Consider the following 24198-nt stretch of genomic DNA (forward strand, 5'->3'; position numbering starts at 1 on the left):
CACATAGGAGAAAAATCTTACCTGGCTCTCTCTCTGTTGGAAATTAGCACAGATTTGGGAAGAATAAGGTTTATCTCACCTGGCAATCTGTAATTACAATATCATGGCTTGCTGACAGTCTGCTCTACCACTAAAGATGTTGTCCTGGAGTCTTTACAGGAGAGGCAGCTTCCAAAAGGAAACTCATCCCACCAGTCTGAAGCACCTATAACCGGACAATTTCTGTTCTATCATCCTAAAAGAGCAGGTGAGCTTCAAGACCTACTTTTACACACAGTAAAATGGGGTAAGATGCAACTTCAAAACAGAAAATCCTTGTTAAAGTAACACTTACGGGTTCTTAGTGCAAAAATACTCTTGTTTAAGCATTGCCAAAAAATGACATCAACGAAATTTTGCAAGTGGGTCTTAACTCTGATGGTTGGATCTCAAGGACACTCCATCCCAAAGTACTGGAGCTGATGTTTATGTATTGTATTTCAAGACCTCTGTCAAGACATATTGTAGTGGAACTGTCACTCCCTAGGTCTTCAGCCACCTAAGGATTTCCCTAATCCTGAATTAATCCATTCTCCTGAAACTGACAGTATTATTCAGAAAAAAAATTACCTGAAGTTTTTAAATAGGAATAACCAACCAAGTAAATAAATGTATAAATAACTTGGGTGTGCATATGTGTCTCAACACTCAAAGGCAGGTTTGATAAAGAAAGGCCATGTCCATGTGAAAATTATATCACATGCTTGGAAGCACTGATGCATTTCTGAATGTCTCTAGCGCAGGAACTAATGAAAACAGAATTCACAGTGCTGAACAAAAAAATAGAACATTGTCCCCTAACAAGCATAGATAACTACTTTTTTTTTTAAACATCAGAGTTCACCTATGACATCTCATCATTGTAATAGGAAGCCTTGCAATGGAGCAAAAGTTACAGCAAACTCTGTCATGCCTTGCTGGTCTGATATCTTTGGTCTCCTGATAACACTCCACTTAGAAATGACCAATGAGTTGTTCAAGTGCCCTAACCAGTACAAGTATTGCTTAATTGGTCCTCTAACTGTATTTTTGATAGGCCAGTAATTGTCTCCAATGCTGAGATAATGCAGAGAAGTAATGCAGTCACCCCTCTAGTGTTGTGCTATTGTTCTTCATCACAAACATGTTTAATTTGCCATACAGCATGTCTTTATGGATTTTTTAATTGGTTATTCAAATTGTTCTCTGAGTCTTACTAACAGCAAGCTTCACACACTGCTTCCAGTGCAAAGTGGTTAACGAAGAGCCAGTGACTGAGTGGATAAAGCAGACAAAGGCTTCGTTTGTCTGATGTGCTACAGGGACATCAATTTCAGGAAGGACAGGAACATCTCTGGAAATCCTACATCACTAAAGCTTCTATAAATTCACCTACAAGCATAGAGAGTCATCTGATTCTTGACTGAGGAATTTCTTGCTTTCCCTACCTTGTGATTAAACTCTTAAGGACCCACACCTCAAACCTCGGTGCTATCAGAGTTAATAACTCCAATTTTGGATATTCTATTTGCCTCAGCTAGACCTCTTGCCGCTGGTGGGACATCCAGCCACGTGGCTTTTGGAGACAAGTGAGTGTCTCTGTGCAGCTATTCCTGCTGCTGCATGGACGCATTCATTCCCCATTTATTTTTTTATGGGATAGAGCTGCTTCTCCTGCTCAGAGTGCCTTGATCCCCATCCTAAATGCCATGGACCTGCCACAGAAGGTGAAGGTAACCCAGGTTCTTGTTAATAGATCCCTCAGGGTGGATTAGAGTGAAACGACACAGAACAATTTGTGTTTGTAAAGATACACATGGGTTTATTGTAGAAGAATTTGGTTACACAGAAAAACAGGTATGAGGCCATTTTGTAGCCATTTCAGTCTCTCACAGGGGGTGTGGGGAATCATTCTTAACTTTCTGGCTGATAAATCAGTATATGGGACACTTTTCTGAGGTGTGGAAGACCTGGCTTCACATTCTTCAAAAGAAGTCAGCAAATCTGCCTGTGTCTCAGGAAGAACTCATGGAGATGTAATTTCCAACCCCATCAGGCAGGAACCCTACTGAAAGCCAGGCTGGGACTGCAAAACCAAACATGACTCACTGGAAAAAAAATAGGCAAAAATCCCATGTCAACTCCATTTCGTCAGATTTGATACAATGGAGTTCTGCCAAAATAGGAGTAGGGCTAAAACAGCTGCCCCAAACCACCCAAGTAAAGTTATGTCTCCAGAGGAATAAAGGAGTCTGTGGGGAAAAAAAAGAAAGAATGAGAACAGATCAAATTAATTGGGCACCCTACAGAATAAAAGACCTTCTACTACTTTATTTCTGATACAAGACTTGGGTAACGTAATGGAGCCTGTGTCATTCTGGTTTTAGTATTGTGCACCCTTTAAAATGTAGATGAGAATCTACCTTTTCAGAAAGGTCAGCTGTGACTCAACCACTATTTTTATGTTGTTCTGCAAATTGTTACAGTGAATCACTGTGTACTTTCCCTCACATTCATAGACATTTTATGTTTCTTCATCCCTTGTCCCCCAAAGTAAAAGCAGTCTAGACTGAGAACTGCAGTGGGTAATTTGTTCATTTTATGTGGGAGGAAAGCAAAAATACCTTAATTCTGTGAAGAGCATCTGATTTCCTTAAGCCAACGTTTCCTATGGAGCGTAAAGGTCAAACCAATTTGATTAAAGGAAATTTCTACCACGATTAATTTCATCTGCTTTTTGGTGAAAACACTTGAGTGAGTCGGAAGAAAATCTGACTAAAGTGAGCTCACCAGAAAGTCTGTGGGCTGCTTCTGAGGTGAATGTGAAGCATCCCAAGCCCAGCTGAGCTTTAGGAAGGAAGTTTTTCACGAGTGTAAAGCATAACAACACATTACAATATTTGAGCAACACATTTTGAGTCAACGTGCCATTCATGTACTCTGAGATTACCATATTAAAATGATACTTTCAGCCTAAACAGAACCAGTTCGTGGGCACCATCAGTCATTCCTGCTGATTTCATGGGGACAACAAAAATTTCTTTGACATTTTTTTCTTTCCTCAGCCATTGGTACTTGACAGATATTTGTCAGATTAGAATATGCAGGTAGGAATGGTAGAATGGATAAAATAGAACTGATTGTTGAGAAGCCAGTTCTCCTATATTATAACTCATATGTTTATTTTTATCTTGATTGCATTCAGTCCAGTTCTCTTTCTAAATTTTGTTTATTATTTTAAATTGTGTTTATCATCTTGAGAGGATTTCCTCACAGGCTACTGCAAATATAAAATCATTAATATCTGAGAGTTTTAGGTGTGCCCAATGTTTTGGCTTGTATGTTTATCTAAAGAAAATATTTACTTTTCTTCAGTATTTACACCAATAAAACTGGAACCCACAGTGATCTTGTGCAGTGTCTTTAGACACTAAGAGGCAGACAGTCAGCCAGAAAGAGAGGATTGATAGACTTCAATAATTGTTGTCATCCAAAACTCTGGAATAGAATATGTGACCCAAGCAAGGCTTTCCTTCCCCCTTTTTATTTTTATTTTTATAGAGTAGAAAACCCTCAAAGTTTGGGGATGTATGAGGAGGTTACCTAAATTTGATTTATCCTGCTCAGAACAGCCCAGCTGTAGAGCTTGCAGACTTTGTACATCCCAGACAAGAACTCACTAATTTTCACTAAATTCACTCTGTGTTTCTAAAACCTTCATAGGAACTCAAGGAAAGTCTGAGATTTAGGTCACTGCATTAACTGCATTAAGGAGAGTTAAAAATGCCACTTCATGTGCTTGCAGACAGGATGGGAAACAGGGGCCAGTGAGATAGTCCAAAGATTAAACCTTTAGCATCTCGAAACATCTGATGTCTGTTTTCAACACCAGAAATGCTGGATCTGCTTGAGGTGTGAGTGACTGAGCAAAGAAGGTCTCAATAGGAGTCTCAGAAGAAAAAAGGCTTCTGGATGAGACTAATTCTGATGTTGTGTGAAGATTTGTGGTTCTGCTGTTTATATTTCACATTATTCTGGCAACAATCTGAAGGATGAAACAAGCAAACCTCCCCCAAATTCCTTCACAGGTTGTGGCAAATATGACACCTAGAGAAACATTTGTAGTCAGAAGCTGTTTCTTACTAGAGCAACATATTTTGACAGGTTTTAATGCACGAAAACTGTTGTTGGGGTCTTTAACTGATTGTAGCAGTCAACCCTTAAACTTCTGCTATTACTTTTTGTAAGTGATTACCATTAGCATATGTTTGCCAGTGCTAGCTACAGAGAATACCAGGGTAATAACAATTAGGAGAGAGAGGAAACTGAAGATTTTCTTGCTGTCTTCAGTTAAACTATTAATATTATTTATTCTGTGCATTACAATAGCTGAGATGGAGGCACCCTTGAGCTAAGCACTAAGCAAACAACCAACATTAGAGAGTCCTTGCCATACAGGACCACACCAGCCAATTAAACAAGACTGACAAGGAATTGGACAAGCAGCTGATGTGAAAACAAAGCCTCAGGTCACATAACAATAGAGCTATGTATAGCCTAAATACCATCTTTTTTGTTATGAGCTGCAGCCATTGCGTCAAAGGAGCTCCTCCAATGGGGGCACAGGAATCAAGATAAATCATTAAAGGGTTTTGTGATGTGAGCAATTTTCAAAAGGAACAAGATGGGCATCTGCAGTGCTGAAACAATCTGTTGTAGAACATAAAGCACTGTAACAGAAGGACACTTTCATTGCTGGGCAAAAAAATTAAATCATAAAAGTAAAATTGAGGGGATGTTTACATCCGGAGGAGCAGGGCCTGATCAGAAGTAATTAAGTTCAATTCTTCAGGTGTTGTCACTAAGCTGTTAGCAACAAGAGAAAGGAAACATGTTTTAAATGATGCTATAATTCATAACATTTGGTGGAGGTTGTTCTCTTTTAACCTAAGCCATTCAGTTAAGAGAGGCTTACAATAAAATGGAACAGATTCATCCATCATTGATCAGATCCATCCAAAAGAGAGTGCCATCATTTGGAGCATGCCATACAGCAATAAAGCACAGTGACATCAGAATTGACAAATATTATTAATCATTTGAAATGGAACATAAGGTGGTGGCAGCTGCATCTATGATCACTGCACTTAAAATCCATCATTCCCCATCCAAATGTAAAACAAACTGTATGTCTTTGAGAAGGAGGTCTCCTCAGATGCCAGTAAAAGCCTTTCAGCTTTGTAGGTGACTGTGTATTAGCTGGAGATCCATTTTCAGAGCCACGCTGCAGGTTGTGGGTGGGTGCAGTGTGTTCCTACAGAATGAACTGGGCGGGGAACGCTGAGGGGAGAAACCAGTAAGAAAAAATGCAATCTTATAAAAGTAGGGCTGCTGCAAAGTCAGACTGAACATATTAGCTCCAGCCTTGAAACTTGGCACCCTCATGCATGATCACCTTCTGGACCTAAGCCTATGGATGTCTTGTCTCTGGACTCTGATGTTCTACATGACCGCAGGATTCCTGTTTCAGTCTAACCAGGAGCTTGGGTTGAAATTTCTTAGGTGTGAAAAGCACAGACTGTATGTGTCTCTGCTGTTTAGAAATGAAACACCTGGTAGGCTGAGGGGGAACTCTTCAGCTAGGAAACAGCTAAGAATGTGAAGAGAGAAAAACTGCTCACAGTTCCTCAAGAAACAGGAGGGAGGAGGCACACCACACTTTGGGGTGGCAGGTTTGAACTTCAAAAAGGGAACTGTCATGCTTTCCATACAGCACATCCTTGAATTGCAGAACCTCCCCTGCTGCAGGGTAGGATTGGGGTTAAAAAGGGCAAAATTGTATTGGAGGCCAACCAGGAGAAATAAATGTGATATTCCAATCTCCATACCAGAAAAGCAGGGTACCATTAACTGTGGGAATTAAAAGAGCATGGGAAGAGTGATCTTTTATATTCTTTTCTGCTACAACCACAGCCGATGGCATCAAGGGCAGGATATGAGGCCATATAGCTCAGTAAAACTGTTAATGTGCTCTGGTCTCATTTTACTCCCCGAGGAGCAGAGATGTCTTTTCCTCACAAACAATTTTAAGGTAATGGAAATGGCCAGTCAGCACTCACGTCACTGACTTGTAGTTCAGAGCTTTTGCCTGAGTCTCAGAAACTCTTCCAATCATGCTGAAAGTAATGGGAAAAGTCCACATTTAACTTGGATGATGCAGTTTATGGCTCACTTCCCTTGGGAAGAAAATGTTCAGAGAATAGGAGCTGTGGTAGCGTACATTATTAAAAGTGATAATATTGGGCAGGAGTTGGAGATCTTCCAGTTCAGACAAGTAAAAAAAATTCAGAACATTGGGTCTCAGGTCACTGACTCGAACCAAAAGTAATGACAACTGCAGTGAGGGTAGGAAATAATCACTGAGACTTAATAAAACAAGATGCAGTGTTATCTTTTTCTTCTGTTATCTGCTCAGTTTATCAAAAAAAAAAAATGGCGAAGGAACTTGCAGCTGAATCTGCAAATGCCAGTCAGCAAAAGGTTGTCTAACCCAGCAGAGAAAAACTTCAGAGGAACAGGTGGTAGAAGGTTGTCCACACCAAAACCTCTCAGCAGCAAGGTAGAAGCTTGGAACAGTGAGGGTGCTTAACTCCTGAAGCAAATTTCCAGGGAAAGAGGCAGACAGTCCCTCAGCTGAAGGATGGAGCCATTTCTAGAAGACATTCTTCGGTGCTCAACGGAAGAGTAACTGGGTGAACTTTATGGCTTGAGTGTGTAAGTTACAGGAGGTCAGACTAGATGATATAATGGTTCTTTCCTAGCTCTAAAATCTATGATCTATTAAAAATGTATTAGAAGCTGGAGGTGGTACCGGTATAATCCTGAGCCACTGCTGTGAGCAAGATCTAAATACAGAATTCAAGCCTCCAAGCTTCCATATAAATGTGAACAAGCATTCGCTGCAAGCACAGCGAAACTGATACTGAAGCAGCACCTTCTGAGAGCATTGGCACTGCCTCTTGCTGTAAAACTTTTCAGGTCTGGTCTTGGCTGAGATCTTCAAGCTTTAGTGTAATATGTATGATCATAATAACAGGATTGAGTATAGTGTTGTGCAGAGAGATGGATCAACCCCTTGGCTATTCCCAAAGGAATGAATACCCCGCAGCTGATGGAAGCACAATCCAGGCACATGGCAGCTGTCTGCCAGCACTGTACGGGGTGTCACCACTGCCAACCAGCCCGTCTCAGGGGCAATATGAAACTCTACCTGCCCCCTCTGTACCCCTCCTGTGCCCCTACTCAGGACAGGTTTTGAGGCTTGAAGTAAAATGCCCAGGAAGAATGACAGAAATAATTATTGCCTTGTGATTTCCAGAATTGATAAATGACCTCTGTAAAACACGGACTTTTGCCCAAGCAGCCCACCCTTGGGGTCACAAGGGCAGAAGAGAGGATGCTTTTAAGATAAACAGTTCTTCCTTCCTTTTCATCTGGCTGGTGGAGGTCTCATGGTGCAAGTGAAGGTTGTGATCCTTGTGGGGAGGATGAAAGCAGAAGGGATTACCCTGAGTTAGGGAGGTCCTCTTTCCCACAGAGATCCCCACAGAGACAGAGATCCCCAAGCCCCATATTCAGCGCAATAAGGAATTTCAAGGAACCAGGGAAGGAAGCCCAGTTTTCCTGAAGTTGTGGACCACAACCTGCCCAGAGAGGTGGTGGCTGTGCCATCCCTGGAAGTGTTCAAGGCCAAGTTGGATGGGAGTTTGGGCAACCTGGTGGAGTTGAAGATGTCTAAGGGAGGACTAATTGGCCTTTAAAGGTCCCTTCCAACCCAAACTATTCTGTGATTCTGTGATGGGCTGGGCACATATTGAAGACAGTAAGGTAAGAGTGGCAGATTTGTAAATATTGCTCTCTGATGAGGCACTTATATGGAGCCTAAAAGACTTTTTTCGTGTCTTTCACATCTAATCTTTTACCAGTCTGCCTCTGAAGAGACCCTGAGTGTCCCAAAGCAAAGACCTCCTCTGTCTTGAAATCATGCACTGGGGAACTATGGTGAGAGGCAAAATAAACAAGTATCTCATAATGACAACAGCAATTTAAAGCAGACACTTAAAAACAAGCTTGCACAACTGAAAGCCACTTTTTAACAATTTCGCAATGTAAAATGCCTTCTGACATTATAGCACAAATATAAATTATTGGACCAAATTGTTGGGGAAGATGAAACAGGAAAACCTTGTAAATATGATTGCCTGACAAAAGATTTTGGGAATATGAAAACTACAGGCAACATCGAAATGAAAGCCACTTTTGAAATACCAAGTCTTAGTTACTGAACAACTAGAAAACAATGGTATGGCCGACTGAAGGTAATCCCCTCTTGATGGAACAATAACCTCTGCTTGCAGGCAGGTCCAAGGGTCAGAGCAGACCCTACTAGCTCAGCAGAAGGGGTCCAAAGAGTAGTTTTTAGAAGTTAAGATGTAACACTCTATGGTAATATAAGAACTCTTATAGGCTGTATGTAAATGCTATAGGATTTGTATCTTGTATTAGATTGGTTAGTGACAATTAGAATATTCAGTACAGAAGATGATTTATTGTATTGTAACCAGGACTTCAGACACTTGGATTCCTTCCACTTCATTCCTTTCCTTCCTTACTTCCACTCTTGCTCTTACACCCTCTCTCTCTCTCTCACCTGCTTACTCTCTTGGGCCTGCTCAGAGCGGAGTCTGGCAGCTCTGAGCAGTGCCCCTATACCCACGCCTTTTACAATAAACCCCATGTGTCCCAAGACCTGCCTATAGAGATCTCTCCGTCTCCGTCCCGACCGAACCCGTCCGTAACCTACACCAAATCATCAAATTTCTTTCTCTTTGAAAAGCAGGGAAAACAAACTCCCTGTTCATGTCTCTAGCGCTGAGAGAATTACATTTTTTATATTTTTAAGGCCTATTATCTGACCTGTTATTCTTACATGTAAATGTCACAAAATACCAGTGCTGAAACTGAAAAAATAATTTTGTCTCATTCTGCATCTTTTATCAATAAAGAACAATGGGGGTTTTTTTCCTCTCTTTAATTACACTCACAGCCATCTGCTTAACACTGTGGATAAATATGAGATGAGCACTACTGGATGGCAAGCAATACTACTTCTTTACAAATTATGATGAATAAAGAGGAAGATGAATGTGTACAGATAGCGTATCAGTGTAATGGACTGTTTTCTAACAGACATTTTTTGTGTTCTTTGCTCTACTGCATGTAAAATTGAATCTCCAGTTCTGGGCAACAGACACTTTTGTATGAGAATAAATTCATTCTTTTCACTGAGGAAGAGACTGGTTCAATTTAAGGACAAGCTGTCCCCTTGAACCTGAGTATTTCTAAACTATGAACTCTTTAGAGTTTTTATCAAGATGATCCAGCACACTTATGGTGCTTTGTATAGTATTGACAATGATTTAAATATTGCAGTTCTGACTTCAAAGCCCATCTTTCCTCAACAAAACAAAACCACCAACGTGACAAGAAAAGAACTCCTGGGTCAGTGAGACCTTAAATAGTACATCTTATCACAAAATCCTCTCTATGGACATATCAGGTTCCAAGTTATAAGTAATTAGATTTTTTTTTATCTCTTATTCTATGGCTAAATTTTTTTCAGTCTGACAGGAACCTTCTACTAATCCCTCCCAAGCTTTTATTTTTACAGTCAAGACACCAAGGAAAATACACACAAGAACTTAATTGTTGAAATACATAAGTGTATTCAAAGTCATGACAAAAGGTTCTGAAAATAAGCATTGTCTTAAAGAAAGGAGAGAAACCTCAGCTCTGGTCTAAAATCTTGAATGGATGGGCCAAATAGAAGTATTGAAATCCAGTTCTGCTCCAATCCTTAGAGCCCCAGATTTACCTGACTTCATTTCAGGCAGGCAAGTGACAGCAGTTTGGAGGAGCTGTCCCAAGTTCTTTCAGGAGAAAAGCAGACAGTAGGGACAAAAAACAGGGTTGCAGAGGGTGAATCAGATTTTTAGGACAGAGATGTAGCCCTGTAGAAGTACTCACTTTCCATATTCACTGCAGAGGAAGCGCAGAGCTACCGTTCTCCTCATGAAGGGGGTATATTTCTAAATATTGGTGGATGAGACATTAATCCCAGGGCTTTCTGAGTATGCTTGCTTTTCTTCTTTTCTATATGAGCAATACCTGAGGTATAGCTTCTAAAATATTCCACAAACCTGAATATACCACAATATCAACCTGGGGTAGGCTCTTTTTACCTGACCTGGAATTTGGGCACTCCTTCTCACTCTCAGAGGACAGACCTGTGGGAACAGATTGACAGCATTCCTACATACCTCCTATCAATTATTCCATATCTAGTTCTTATTGTATCATTTTCTAGGTCATGAGCCCATTTCTCACTTCGTTTAAGTCCCTCTTTTTCGATTATGTGGAAAGACACCAATTTATACCAGGCAAGTGTCTTATGTGGACAGAGACCTGCATTCTGTCACTTGGGGATCTTTGCTATTGCTGAGCTGAACTTTGTGTTGTGAGAAAGAAGGGAGCACTTAAAACCCAGTGCTTGAGGAAAATTAGTGGGTTCTGGCCCCACACTGCAGTGTGCACTGTCCCTTGGGATGGGCAGGACTCCTTGAGGTTAATTGAAGAGGTAGAGGAAAGCCACAGAGCTCCTCTGGAGCACTGGGAGCAGCTGTTTCAGACAGAAAACTGATGTTTTGTCACCTTTGTGGAGAGAAACTGCCTTTTGGGCTGAGGCTCACATGGCAGCACAGCAAACACTGACCCATGGAAGCCAATGAACCTCCACATGTGTAGGCACAACAACCCCAGGAGCTCTGCAGAACAAACCCCAGTCCTCTCCATGACAGCTCCAGAGGCTTTTCCCTCTCTTGGGATGTTCCCAACACCTCATCTGTCCTTGCTGGGCTCCATGGAGCAGTCAGTGGCACAGGCTCAGGAGTGAAGGAAAGGTCACTCCTTTATTTCCACCATCAGGAATCCTTCTCCTGAACTCTCCTGCTGGACATCAAGCTCTGATTTGGTTCTATCAGTAGTGCTTTCCACACAACATTTAATTTTGTTAAATTTATTTTCTTCTTATTTCAAACACTTGTAATTTAATTTAGAAGACTCTCTACCAGTGTCCTAAGCACAGTTACATTACTGAAGCACATTATTTGTTTACCAGAGCAATTTTACTCTCATTTCCCTTTTCCTGTCAACTCTCTTATCAATGGTCCCAAAATACCACGGTTATGGGTATTGATTTACCTCAGCTCTGTGCAATAAAGCCAAGACCATGGCTGTGCATCCAGCAAACTCTTTCATTTGGGAAGGTCTTTTGCAAAAAATAAGTAGCCTCAACTATCATTTCAGAATTAGCTTTGACTTACTGCAGATTTGTTTTATTTTTTGGTTTGAGTTTAGGTGTTTTGTGATTGTAGTGGAGGAAAAATAGAAAAAAAACCAATCTTGATTTCAAGTCTGGAGGCTTTTGGCCATGTTTGAAACTGCCATGTTGGCTGTGTACATATGAAGTGGAAGTGTCTTCAGAACGAATTTTTAAGCCTGTCTTTTGTGGTTTTTTTCTTGGACATGATAAGAGAAAATGAAAAACGAAGATAGACCTCTAACTACAAAGAGGGATTTTAAATTACTCTGTGTTCTCTTTCATACATTTCATGTACCAGCATCTTAGGAGCACGAACAATAATAGCAATGTTGGTGCTTTTTTCAGTTACAAGGCATTTTGCAAATATTAATCGACAGAGTAAAGGAAACAACAAAAACAATTATTGTTAAAGGGAAAGAGAGAAATGACTGTAAAACACATGTACAGGAAAGTTAAGTCATTTTATAGGGACATTGGAACAGAAGTCTTGAGGAAAATCCTGTCTCAGGAAATACACTCTCTAGTTCCTCATTGAATTTTTTCTACATGAATTTATACAGGTCTATCTTAAAAAAAATAGGCAACAGAATAGGTTGATCAGAGAAGCTGTGGCTGCCCCATCCCTGGAAATGTTCAAGGCCAAGCTGGATGGGACTTGGAGCAGCCTGGGATAGTGGAAGGGGTCCCTGCCCATTTCAGGGAGTGGAACAGGATGGTCTTTAAGGTTCCTTCCAACCCAAATAATTCTGTGATTCTGTGATTCTACATGGAAATAAAATCATGACATGAGTAAGGGTAAGAGGAACATTTGCTCAGAGAAAAATTGAGGGTTGCACAGAAATGCAGAAGTACTTAATCCTCTCAATATTTGGAGAATATAATTTTACTAATATTTGGATCATATGATTAGATGCATCTCTATTATAAAAGGGAGAAAACCAATCAAGTGTAAAAGAAACCTGTTTTCTGTTGAGCTATCTAACTTTCAATAAATTCAAGAATAGCAGAGACCTAGGATTCCTTAGCTGACTAAATGCTCAGAGGGCTCTTGAATTTTCCGCACAATAGGCTGAAATATGTACTGAAAATTAGGATAACTCAAAAAACATCCACACACTTCTCACTGTATTTAACAAAAAATTAGGCTGTTGCAAGGAAAAGCTTTGGTTCTGGTCTTCAAGATGCTAAAAGAAAGTGTCACATATTAAAGTAACTTTGGTTTGAATATATCCAGGGAGGATTGACATAAATGACCAAACTCAGACTTAGTCAGCTAGCCTGCTCTCAAATCTTCACCTTGCTGGTCCTTTACTCCATTAGGTCAGTTTAATCAGTGCTTTAGGTGAGTTTAATAAAGCACTTGAATAAAAATCTGTACTAGCAAGTCCTTCTGCAAATGTTAGTTGTTTCTGATGACTCTTGAATCAGAATTCTTCTATACAGAATATATTTAATCTGATAATACTGCAACGGGTCAAAGGAGAGAGAATTGAAGAAGCATTAACTTTTGTAAATGTAATAAAAGTCTGTCTTCTAAAGCCTTTCTTATTAGTAATGAGTATTCAGTTTTCCATTCCTAGGAGCTTATTCTCACAAGGCCATCTAGAATTTGTGGACATAGTCACAAACAAAAACAACAACAATTTTTGGTAACTTACTTATCTCTCTTGTTTCTAGGCTTTTACTCCCCAGGTTTTGTTATGGGCTAAATTCTGTTCACAGTTGTGAAACCAGCAAAGGTCCAGGGGCCTTAAACTGAAGGAGGGCAGGTTTAGATCAGATATTAGGAATAAATTCTTTACTGTGAGGGTGGTGAGGCACTGGAATAGGTTGCCCAGAGAAGCTGTGGACTTACTGTCATGGGTTAGCAAGCATAGTCCTGGAAGTGCTCTTCTTGCAAAGAAGTGCTTACAGCTTCCTCTATGACCTAACAGAACCTATCAACTGGCTAGTTTAAATATTGACAACTTTTTAAGCCACTTAAAATTTTGACCGCCTTTGTGGTCCACATTTAAGAATGGACAAACCCCGGGAAGCTCTCTCTTTGGCTTCCAGCTTTGGGACAGGTAACTGGGCTCAGCCCGTACAGGGCCTAGTGGGCCTGGGCTGGGCCCTGCTCGGTCCAGGCCAGGTCCAGGCTGGGACCTCCAGGGCTGGGTCCGGGCTGGGACCTGCTCGGCCGGAGCTGGGCCGGGACACAGCCGTCCTGGAGCCGTGTGGCCCTATTCCACCCACAGCCCCCCCACAGCTCTGCTACGTGCAGACGGCACGGCCCAGCTCCACACCCCCCCTCCAGTGCGGCCAAAGATTCAGCCGAAGCTGCCCTGCTGTCCAGCAAAGATCATGTGAGCAACAGCAATAAGCGAAATTCCAGCTGCAAGGCCTGGGTGAGATTAACCCTTTTAGTGCTGTAAGTGCTGCAGACATTAAGTAAAGAAAGAAGAGCTGAAACCCTGAGGGAGGAGAAAGAGGAGATGCTTAAAAGCTGAAATTCTGTTGTAAAGCTATGGTGGTGATGGACTATGATATATCAGAGTACCCGTTGTAATTTCATGAAAGCATGGGAGGGTGGAGCGTTCAACTTGTACTTGTGAGCAAAAGCACCTGCACTGGAATAAGCAAATGCTGAAGCAGCTGTAATTTGATGAGAAGTTTGAACAGGGAGAGATGGAAGAAATGAGGACTCTTGCTCCAATCGGAAGAAGAAGACCTCTGTTCCTAGAGATGCTCCCAGAGATAGTCCTAGAGATGGAGATGATGAGGACCTTTTTTGCTTCCAGGAAAGGGAGAGGGCCTCTATTTTTAGAGATGAAGATGCTCCCAGAGATGGGTGAAGAGAACTTTTGTTTTTGAACAGCTCAACCTTAAAATGGCACACCAGTACCTCAAGATTGGACCCTCGAAAGCAGTTGTGGGAAAAGCTGCAAGTCAGGAGAGGGACTCACATGCGAGCAGAGAACCAACCCGGGCGGCTGTCTTGTGATACTGAAGCCATGAGAGAATTTCTTGTGGAGATGTCTTCATAGTATGAGCAAGAGAGACTCCTCTTCCTAAATGAACTGAACAAGGTTATTGTGGAAGTGGTAAACAGACTGAACATCTCAAGGGTTGTCTTTTTACAGTGGGAGAAAGGGGAAAGGTGGGGAGAGGAGAAGTGTTCTGGAGGTGTGGTATGATTTTTTTTTTCCTTCCTTTTAGGTCTGTTAACAAACTTCTTTATATTCTTTTAAGTTTTGTGCCTGCTTTTGCTTTCACCTAATTCTTATCTCACAGAAAGTAAATAAGTGATAATTTGAACAGAACCACTACACCTACTATCCCTGGAAGTGTACAAGGGCAGGTTGAATGGGGCTTTGAGCTACCTGGGATAGTGGGAGGTGTCCCTGCCTATGGTAGGGGTTGGAAAAAAATCATCTTTAAGGTCCCTTCAACCCAAACCACCCTGTGATTCTGTGATTTTGTGAATTGATGCAAAGCTCAGCTTGTCTGAATACCAGCTGAGCAATTTGCCCTGAACCCATTACCCCTGTGATTTGCACCATGATCAGGACTGAAAGCAAAGAAACATGGCAAGGGGAACAAGCAAAGCAAAACTGTGTAGAATTTCAGAAAGCTACTTAGATGCTGGCTGGTTCCTGCCTAGATTATGTTGTTAATGAGCCAATCAAAAGGTCTCTGGAATCCTGGCATAATCTAGTCCACAGCTCCAATTTTCAGTAAAGCTTCATGGCTGGAACAGAAGCATTTTCACAGATGTTAGTTTGGGAGTCTTTAATGTCGGAAAATGGTCACACTCATCCCTCCCCCCAAATGGAGTCCGGGCACCATAACTCTGTTAGCAGCTTTATGCATTCTCACACATAATGCGTTTTTATCATAAAAACAAATGTAGCATCCAAAAAAAATAGTGTTTTACTCACAGCCTGTTGGGAACCAATTTACTGCACTATAGGCCTGAAAATGAAGCTGTAAAGTGGCACTAGAGAGGCACAAGTATGCAAGCTAGCCACTGCAACCTGTGGCCATGAGCACACAGAGAACACTGGGACTGGCATTCAGAGAGCACCACGGGGCTGCTCGCCTGCGGGGTGGAGTGGCTGACACAGGATGTGAGAGGCTGCTCTGAGGACTTCCACAAAGCTCCCTGTGTGCACGGAAAGGGCATTTCTTCAGAATAATGGGACTGTGGAGCTGAAAAATCACATGCAAAAAAAAAATACGTTTTGGAAGAGCAATGTGCGATATAGGGAGAAAAGCTGGAACTTCCTAAAAATCCTTAGCTCAGGACCCAGGAAGTCTGGACTACTCCATTTCTGGCTGCATTAGTAAAAAGCTTAAGAGCTCTGAAAATCAACGCTTTTTTTGACTGTTTTAATTTGAGTCTGACTCCCAAAATAAAAATTCCTATTCTTAGGAAGTCATGTGAGTTGAAAGAGGAAAGAACTTCAGTAAGAGGCAAACTCTGTATACAGCCAAGATACTTTTCCAATGGCAAGCAATTTCATTTATTATCTTCCTACAGATAAAATCGCTGAATAATCTGGGGAAAAAAATAAAGAGCAGCCAGTATGATGTTATAAGCCCTGAAAAATGACCAACTATGCAGATCTAATACGGCAGTATAAGAGAGAAAGGTTGAACTTTTTTTTTGTTAATGACAGTGACACACAGACTCAAACAGCTTTTCTTACATGGATATTTTAATGGTATTGATGACATACAAATATCTGATTTCCTCTGTAGAGACAAAGATGCCTGTAATGTACAGGAATGTCTGTAGCATACAGAATGGCACACATTTAATACTGTTTAATATATTTAATATACTTAAGACCATAACTCTTTCACGTTAGGGATATAACTCTGATTTAATTGCTGTAAGAATAAGTAATGAATTACTTTTTTGTCAAAGGGATAGGTGCATTTCCTTCCTGCACATCCTCATTTCTGAATTCCCCTTCAGTGCACTGAAAAAAAAAAGAAGGTGCTTTCAACAAACCATCCACGATGAGAATTAAAAGTAAGGAAGGCAGAAGGACAAAAAGCTGGTGGCAAAGACAAGAAAATAAACTTCTGTGTGGGAAAAGAGTCTTTCAGTATCAGTCTCTGGTGGAGGCTGGATTAGCATTTCAGAAAGTATTTCCAGAATAAGTGGCAATTAGAAAAAAGTGCAGGAGCTTGCAGAGCATTAATGGAGTTACATCAGCATAATTAAAAGGTGTGAGGGCATGCTGAGTCACAAAGCCATGAAGTCAACAAGGGGATTCATTTGAGCAGAGCAAGGGGTGTTTGGCGGGAGGTTACCCAAAATGAGCCCAGTGGTCTTGCTGATAGGGAACACAGGGATCAGGGAGTTGTGTTGTTTTCCTACCTTTGTGTCTGGCTTCAGACAAACCCTTTTCCTCACCCCAGCCTTGCTTCCCCATCTCTGACCACTTTTATAGGAATAAACTCCTCAAGCCTGTTCCTCAGTCAGGCCTGACCCTCTCGGTTCAGCAGGAGCTAAGCACAGCTGAGGTGCCTAATTAGGAATCAATCTTCCGAAGGCTGTTGAGAATTGCTGGAGAGGTCACAGAAATTCATATCTGCTTGAGGGGATTCAGTGATATCTCTGTCCCCTCCTTTCCAGGCACTACAGGGCAGTGTAATCATGCCCCCAAAAGTGGGTCATTTCTTCAGACAAGGGGAGGTGCAGGAGTTCCAGGATGTTGTGTTGAGGCTCAACCTGCCAAGACATACCACGTTTCTAACGTGAACTTGCAATTTTTCAAAGATTTATAATGCACACAAATCCACTGTGCTTCCCCACCCTTTCCAGAATGAACCTCTCATCCAAAAATGACAGACATTGTGCTCCTCTGGATTTAATAACCATTAGCACAAGCAATTAAGGGGTTTTTACTTTCCCCACGTTTTGTTAAAGCAGATAAAACAATTTTTTCTTACTATTTGCATTTGTGGAAAAGGCTTAGCCGTTTTTGCTATGTCCAAATAAAAAAAAAGCAGCTTGAATCAGACCATTTGGCCACAACATCTCAAGTTTGGCAAGGCTTAAAAAGGCAAATATTATAGTGAACTTCAGAAGGGGAAGCGTGAATTTTATACTATCACCTGAATTAAGCAACATGGCCAACTGATGTGGAAAATCTACTCACTTTGCCTGCACTCCCCTTGCTCTCATGCACCTTTTAATTTTTAGCACTTATTAATTTTCCATTTCATGTTAACATTCCTAAGCAATACAATCTGCTGCAGCCTAGATTTGTTGGAAATTGCTCTGCTGTCTTTTCTTTCCCATTTGTATAGCCAGATGAATCAGATACTATCAATTGATTAATCAACATGTTCACTTTCTCTCCTCCATAACTGTGAACACGAGAATGAATATTTATGAGAGCGTGTAATTAGGCACTTGATTTTGTAAATCATCTGGTGATGCTGTCAGTGAGTTTCAGTTTGCAGATAGGCTTCAAGTCTTATGTATCTTCATGAAAGAAATTAATAATTTCCACAACAAGGAATTGGAAGAAAATATAGTTCTGTTATCACACATAATTTACAAAATTATAATTATGGTGTTGTTTGCTATATACTTCACCAAAGATCTTCTAGAAATGGGCTGATGAGCTAGAGGAGGAGAAAAATCAGGACATGGCAGCATCAAGATTTAGTCTGAGCTCTCTACATGAAAATGCTTCAGTTTTATATTGTCCCCCTGAAATTAGAAGTTTCTTTTTAATAAATAATTTTTTTTTTTTTTTGGTTTGGTGTGCCTTTGGCCTAAATCTTTAAACGTTTGATGAGCCTTGAGCTGTAGAAACCACTTTGATAGTGCACAGGTTTTTAATTAAAACTTCATATGCATTTTTACTTTGTTTTTAACAGTGATGAGAAAAATTACACAGCTGTGATCAGAGCGGTGCAGGTCTTACAGAGATTCCTGATGACATAACTGATGTTTGAGTTGTTCCCTTTTATGTTCTAGAGCAGTGCCAGGGTCATTTGTCATTGTTATTAATTTAGGATTGTTTGATCTACAACTCATTATTTGGTGAAACTACAAACAGGTTTTTCTAGGTATTAGCTTTGAAAGCTTAAGTAGCATGAAAGCGCTACTATTACCAAAAAAAAAATAAAAACAATTATTAAAAATGCAGCAAATTTTAAAATGTATTCCAACTTCTTCCAGTATCTTCAGGTTCTGCTCTGTGTTTATAAATCACAAAAATATTTAGAACAAAGCTAATATATTTTCTACTGGGAAATTTCCAACGGTTTTTACTGGTTTGTTTTTTTTTTTAGAGAAAATATTATGCATGTGTATTTAGATTATTATTCAGCTTTTTAAGTTAAAATACACTGCACCATTTCTTTTGGATATCACCAAGCTCTTTGCACTCACAGCTATGGTTTGTTTTCTGTATAGTTGAATTGCTCTAATGTGTTCATATATCTCTCAGAAAAGGATGCAACACTGAAGTGGATAAGACTGACATTATGCAATGCAAAGAGCTGAATCCAGGATCCAAGAATCCCATGCAAAGCTAGGGTGAGGATTCTCCCAGGTGATCCAGCTGGCTTGGTGTCAGACCTGCAGAGAAGCAGAAAGGAAAGGAAATGCTGCATTAGCATCACTTGCCCAAATGAAGATGAATCCTGTGCTTGACATTTCTGTGTCAATTTTAATTTGTGCAGAGCAGAAGAAAGAGCTCTGTAATTGCATTGCCGGGTTCATAAGTCTGAGGCCTGAAGTTTTTGCTTTTCTGAAAGCCCTCTGCCATGGAATAAGACCCCACTGAGCAGGAACAGCTCTTTGTGCATTCAGAGGTCCAAGTTTCTGTAGAAAGCTGTGAGATTTGGTTCATAACCATGGGCCCTGGCTTTAAACTGAAAGGGAGTAGGTTTAAATTGGATATTAGAAAGAGATTCTTCACTTGAGGGTGAGGAGGCCCTGGCACAGGTTGCCCAGAGAAGCTGTGGTTGCCCCATCCCTGGAAGTGTCCAAGGCCAGGCTGGACAGGGCTTGGAGCAACCTGGGACAGTGGAAGGTGTCCCTGAAGGAGGTGGAACCAGGTCTCTTCTTGCATTAATAAAGTGTTGAGTTTGATCATTTAGATGGTCTCTCTTTGACCTACAGTTTTTTTTAGGGTGGGAAAAATCTTTTAAAATATAACAAGTTAAACTATTTCAGTTTTAAGGAAAAACAGAGGGAAAATTTTATGTAAGCAAAAAATCCTTTCTCAGCCAAACCTGTGGAAGGTTGGCTCAGATCCCTGTCCTTTGTGCTCCATGGGAGGTAAAGCCTTGCATAATGCTAAAAGACAAAGATTATTCTGTACTTCATTCCCTGAAGTCAGTGATGTTCCATTTTCTTCCTCAAGAAACTGTTTAATAAAAATGACTGAAATAATCCCAAATGAAGATGCTAGTGTTCAAAAACTGACACAAGAAGAGAATTTGGGGAATATTGGCTTTCAGATTTTCAAGCAAAACCTGACTTCTTCTGTGAGAAAAGAAAAAAAAATCAATCCAAACTCAACATTATGTTAAAGAGGGGTCTAATTTTAAATTAAAATAAAAAAAAAGATGCTATCAGTCACTAATTTAATTGGGAGGTTTTACTGAACTTCTTATTCACATTTAAGTGCTTTTTGAACCTTCCTGGACTATTTTCCTTGATTTATCCAGCAGCAGTGAACTTCACTGATGAGGTCTTCTTTCCAAAAGCATTCTATTACGCTTGTCAGCTTTCTCTGAAAGGAAATGAGTTGCATATCCATCACATCCTTGCTCTTGTTCTCATCTATAAGACTCTAATTAATCTTTTCACTACCTATCTTTTTGCTTTCACTCATCTGCTCCCTCTCCATTTCCTTCTGCTCTCTTCATCCTCCTCCATTTTGGCTCCTTTCTGCTTCTTTTCTTAGGCTGTGTTTTGTACCATCTATTATGTTGCATCCAAAATCCAAGAGTGACCCAGTAAATAACATTCCTGTCTTTCTTTAAACCCTCTCCTCAAATATCTCTTCATCTTCTGTTCTCTTCCTCGTTGATGCCAGCAGCATCTTTTTTCCCTGAACTGATTTCTGTAGTATTAATGACACGTATAAGGCTCATAGACTTTTTATTAGGGCTGAAATAAGTCACAAGGAATTTCAAAAGAGAGAAAAATATGTAATTAATAAAACAAATTGAGGAAAAATATTCTAATTAACGTCCATATATATACATAGATGTAGATTCTTACATTAATGTTTACATATTTTATATAAATAGATATATTACTATTTACACATTTTAATTATATCTATACTCCCCACATATATATATATTTTAGTGAATTATAATTACTCATGGTAAGCACCCATTCTATGTAATCTTTATGTTCTTGAAACTGGATATACTCACTGTCAAATATATCCTTAATGTCTAATTTAATTTTCATTTGATGACATTTCATAAATGAGTAAGCAGCAATAATCAATCTGAATCAAGAAGAATTACCTTTAAGATGTAAAAAATTCAGAAAACTCCTGAAAGTTTTTCAACTGAAGAATAGATCAGACACATGCATGAATTTTAGTGTTCACCTGTACTGCCAAAGTAGAAAATAAAATCTAAATCCCCTGAAGTGTGTCAGGTCCCTAATGAGGAGCAGGACCAAAATTTCATTTCTAAAAGGACCCCTTCAAACTGTGCACTTTTGAATGGAGTCTCAAAGCCATAAACTTGATTACTCCTTGACAACTGCTCCAAACCACAGCAGAGAGATGCGCTTTCATACGACCTTGCAGAAGGCTGATGAGATCTGACAAGTGCCATATTTATGGAAATGGAAAAGCTTTACCGCACTGACATCCCTGACACCCAAGACAGATCAAACACAGAAGACAATTGGCCTCCAGCATCTAAATTGAATATTCAATAACTATTAGAAGGAACTAAGTAAGCAGAACTTGCACTGCTGACAGTTGCAGGAGTCCCACCCATTTATTATGAACTTAACTAGTTTGGACAAGAAGCCAAAAGGCTCCTGAATTTTTTTCCTTCCACAACCAAATTGGGTAATTCACCATTTCATTTCCAGAGGCCTGTGAACAGATTTGACAAATCCACTGACATGTGTGACCTGCAACAATTATGGAAAAGAGATCGCAAAATATAATCGTGCTGAGCTCAGTCATAATTCCATTGTATTATATTTAGCAAAATGTAGGGATTTTTTCATCAGACACTTATGTTTTCCTCTCCGTGTGAGAGCAGCATAGAGGATAAGTCATTAATGCTGATGAGACCCACTGCTCACATTACAGCCCCAAGCAGTTGGGTTCTCTGGGTATTAGCTACCAGCATCTCAGTCTTTTAACAGCTTATTGCCCACTAAACCAATTCCCTTGGTGTGCACAACAGCACACACACAGGGCAGTAAAGCATGTCTCATTCTGCAGCTCGCTGTGCATTCTTGTAAATACAAAAGCATTCAGCAGAGCATCCAGCAGCAGGAATTACGTGGCTGACATTCTGCTACAGGAGGCTGTAAATTGTGTGTTTGCACAGTGATCTCAGTGAGACAAGTTGATTTAGTGCTTTCCAGTTGCTGGATATTCTTGTCTCATATCACAGGTCCCGGTCCTGGAAGCATTGTTCATCACAGAATCGTGGAACCACAGAATGGTTTGGGGTGGAAAAGACCTAAAAGATCATCTTGTTCTGAGCCCCTGTCATGGGCAGGGACACCTTCCACCAAACAGGTTGCTCCAAGCCCCATCCAACCATGCCTTGAACACTTCCAGGGATGGGGCATCCACAACTCCTTCCTAAAGAATATTCTTTTTAGAAGTATTGGGCAGTAGGTTTGAACCATTTAAATCCAGCAATAATGAGTAACCATAGGAGCTGATTTTTCTATCTTCTCATTTCTCCCTGGGCAACCATTAATCTCCTGTCTCGAAGGAGACACTGACTGCTCAAGGATGAACTAGAAACAAATTAATGCACACAGCCCAAACACGCTCTCAGAATGAGCCCAGTTGGACGTGCTCCAGCACAGGAGCAAGACACCTGCTTGATTCAGAAGGCTGAGGTGCTGTGCTGACACATTTATACTGCCATGCTCATTCATCTGCCTTGCCTTCCTGAGCTGAGTTACAGCCCTGCCATGCCCCAGCTCCATCTGAGCGAGATGAGAAACTGCTCAGTGAGGAGGTGGCTCAGTGTCTCTGCAGGGCTGACTGAAGATCTGCCAGCCGGGTCAGTGTGGGCATCATCACAGCCTGATGGGCTCAAACCTCCTCCTGACTCACTCTGGTATTTCTCCTGCGTGTTTCTGAGACAAATTCAAATGTGAGGGAGCTGTATCTCTTATCATACAAAGGCATTTGTGGATAGGACTGAGCTGGGCTTTTCAAAAGGTGGTGTTTTATTTCTCTGCTCATCTGCTTGTTTTTTAAATTTTAATGGTTTTTAAATGTTGCTTGTTGAAGGGAGGAGAGGGGAGGGAGCACTGCAGAAAGTCATGAAGGTGATACTGAATTCAGATAAATAGGGAGATTCAGGCTGGATATTAGAAAAAAAATCTTCACTGAAAGAGTGGTTATTGGAACAGGATGCCTGGCAAAGTGGTGGAGTCATCGTCCCCGGAAATGTTCAAAAAATGAGCAGACGTGGCACTTTGTGATAAGGTTTAGTGGGTAGGGTCATATTCGGTTGAAGGGTGGACTTGATGATCTTGGAGGTCTTTTTCAACTTTCATAATTCTATGACTCTAAATACATTTCTCCTTTGGAAATAAAGGAAGGTTGGGCCTTATTAAGACAGTCTGAATGTGAGAAAGGAATAGAAAAGCCACCTCACTGAGTGAGTTAAAGCAGAGGTTTGGCTCATGTGATTCACCCTCCCGGAGTGTCTCCCCTCCCTGTAATACCCTGGTCTTCCTCAGGCACCCTGAGATGTGCAACTCAGCACAAAAAGCCCTGGAAATACCCAGGCAGCTGCCTTGTTTCCAAGCACCCTGAAGAGAGGACTTCAGGAAGCTCCAGGGAGGTCAGACACCAGCTGTGGCAGCCCCCAAACCGTGCCTTGTGCCCAGCATGGGGCAGCAGGGGTCCCCCTGCAGCCTGCAAAGCTCATTTAGCCTCTTTTCCTGCCGTATTTTCCTCCACACATGAGGGTGAACAAGGTTAATGCTTGGAGCAAACGCACACAGAGGTGTTTCCAAGGGAACAGAGGAGCGGCAGATCCGAGGTGGGGCAAAGGAGTGTACAACAGCCCTGTGCCTTACAGCTGGGGGGATCTGGAGAGGAGGCAGAGGTGCGGCAGCTGGGGAGAGACAGTGGAGTGTCACAGCTGCTGGCACACAAACTGCTGAGATGCTCATGGGAAGCACCCACAAAGAAGGTGATAGTCCCTGTGTCTCCTTTGCAGGCTGATAAGAAGGAATGGGACTCGGGCTTTGAACCTCATTCCTCCACTTGAGTGTTGGATAGCTCAGCTGCCCTGGGGACTTTCAGGACACTTGGGAGGGACTGGTCTCCGTTTCAGCCTTCTGGAAGGTACACACATAATTAAAGTAAATTTTCCTGTGTGCTATATCTTTCCACTGGAGAAAACTTCAGAGACTCACTTGAACAAGAGCCTAGGTGAATCCCACTGTGTTTTCAGAAAGACTTTTTGTGTGTAGAGGCACCTTAGCCATGGTTTCTTCCAGTTATGTTCAGTAAAATCTCTGTCTGCCTAGGAAT

This window comes from Corvus moneduloides, chromosome 5 (genome assembly GCF_009650955.1).
Source record: "Corvus moneduloides isolate bCorMon1 chromosome 5, bCorMon1.pri, whole genome shotgun sequence".
In the NCBI taxonomy this organism is placed as follows: Eukaryota; Metazoa; Chordata; class Aves; order Passeriformes; family Corvidae; genus Corvus; species Corvus moneduloides.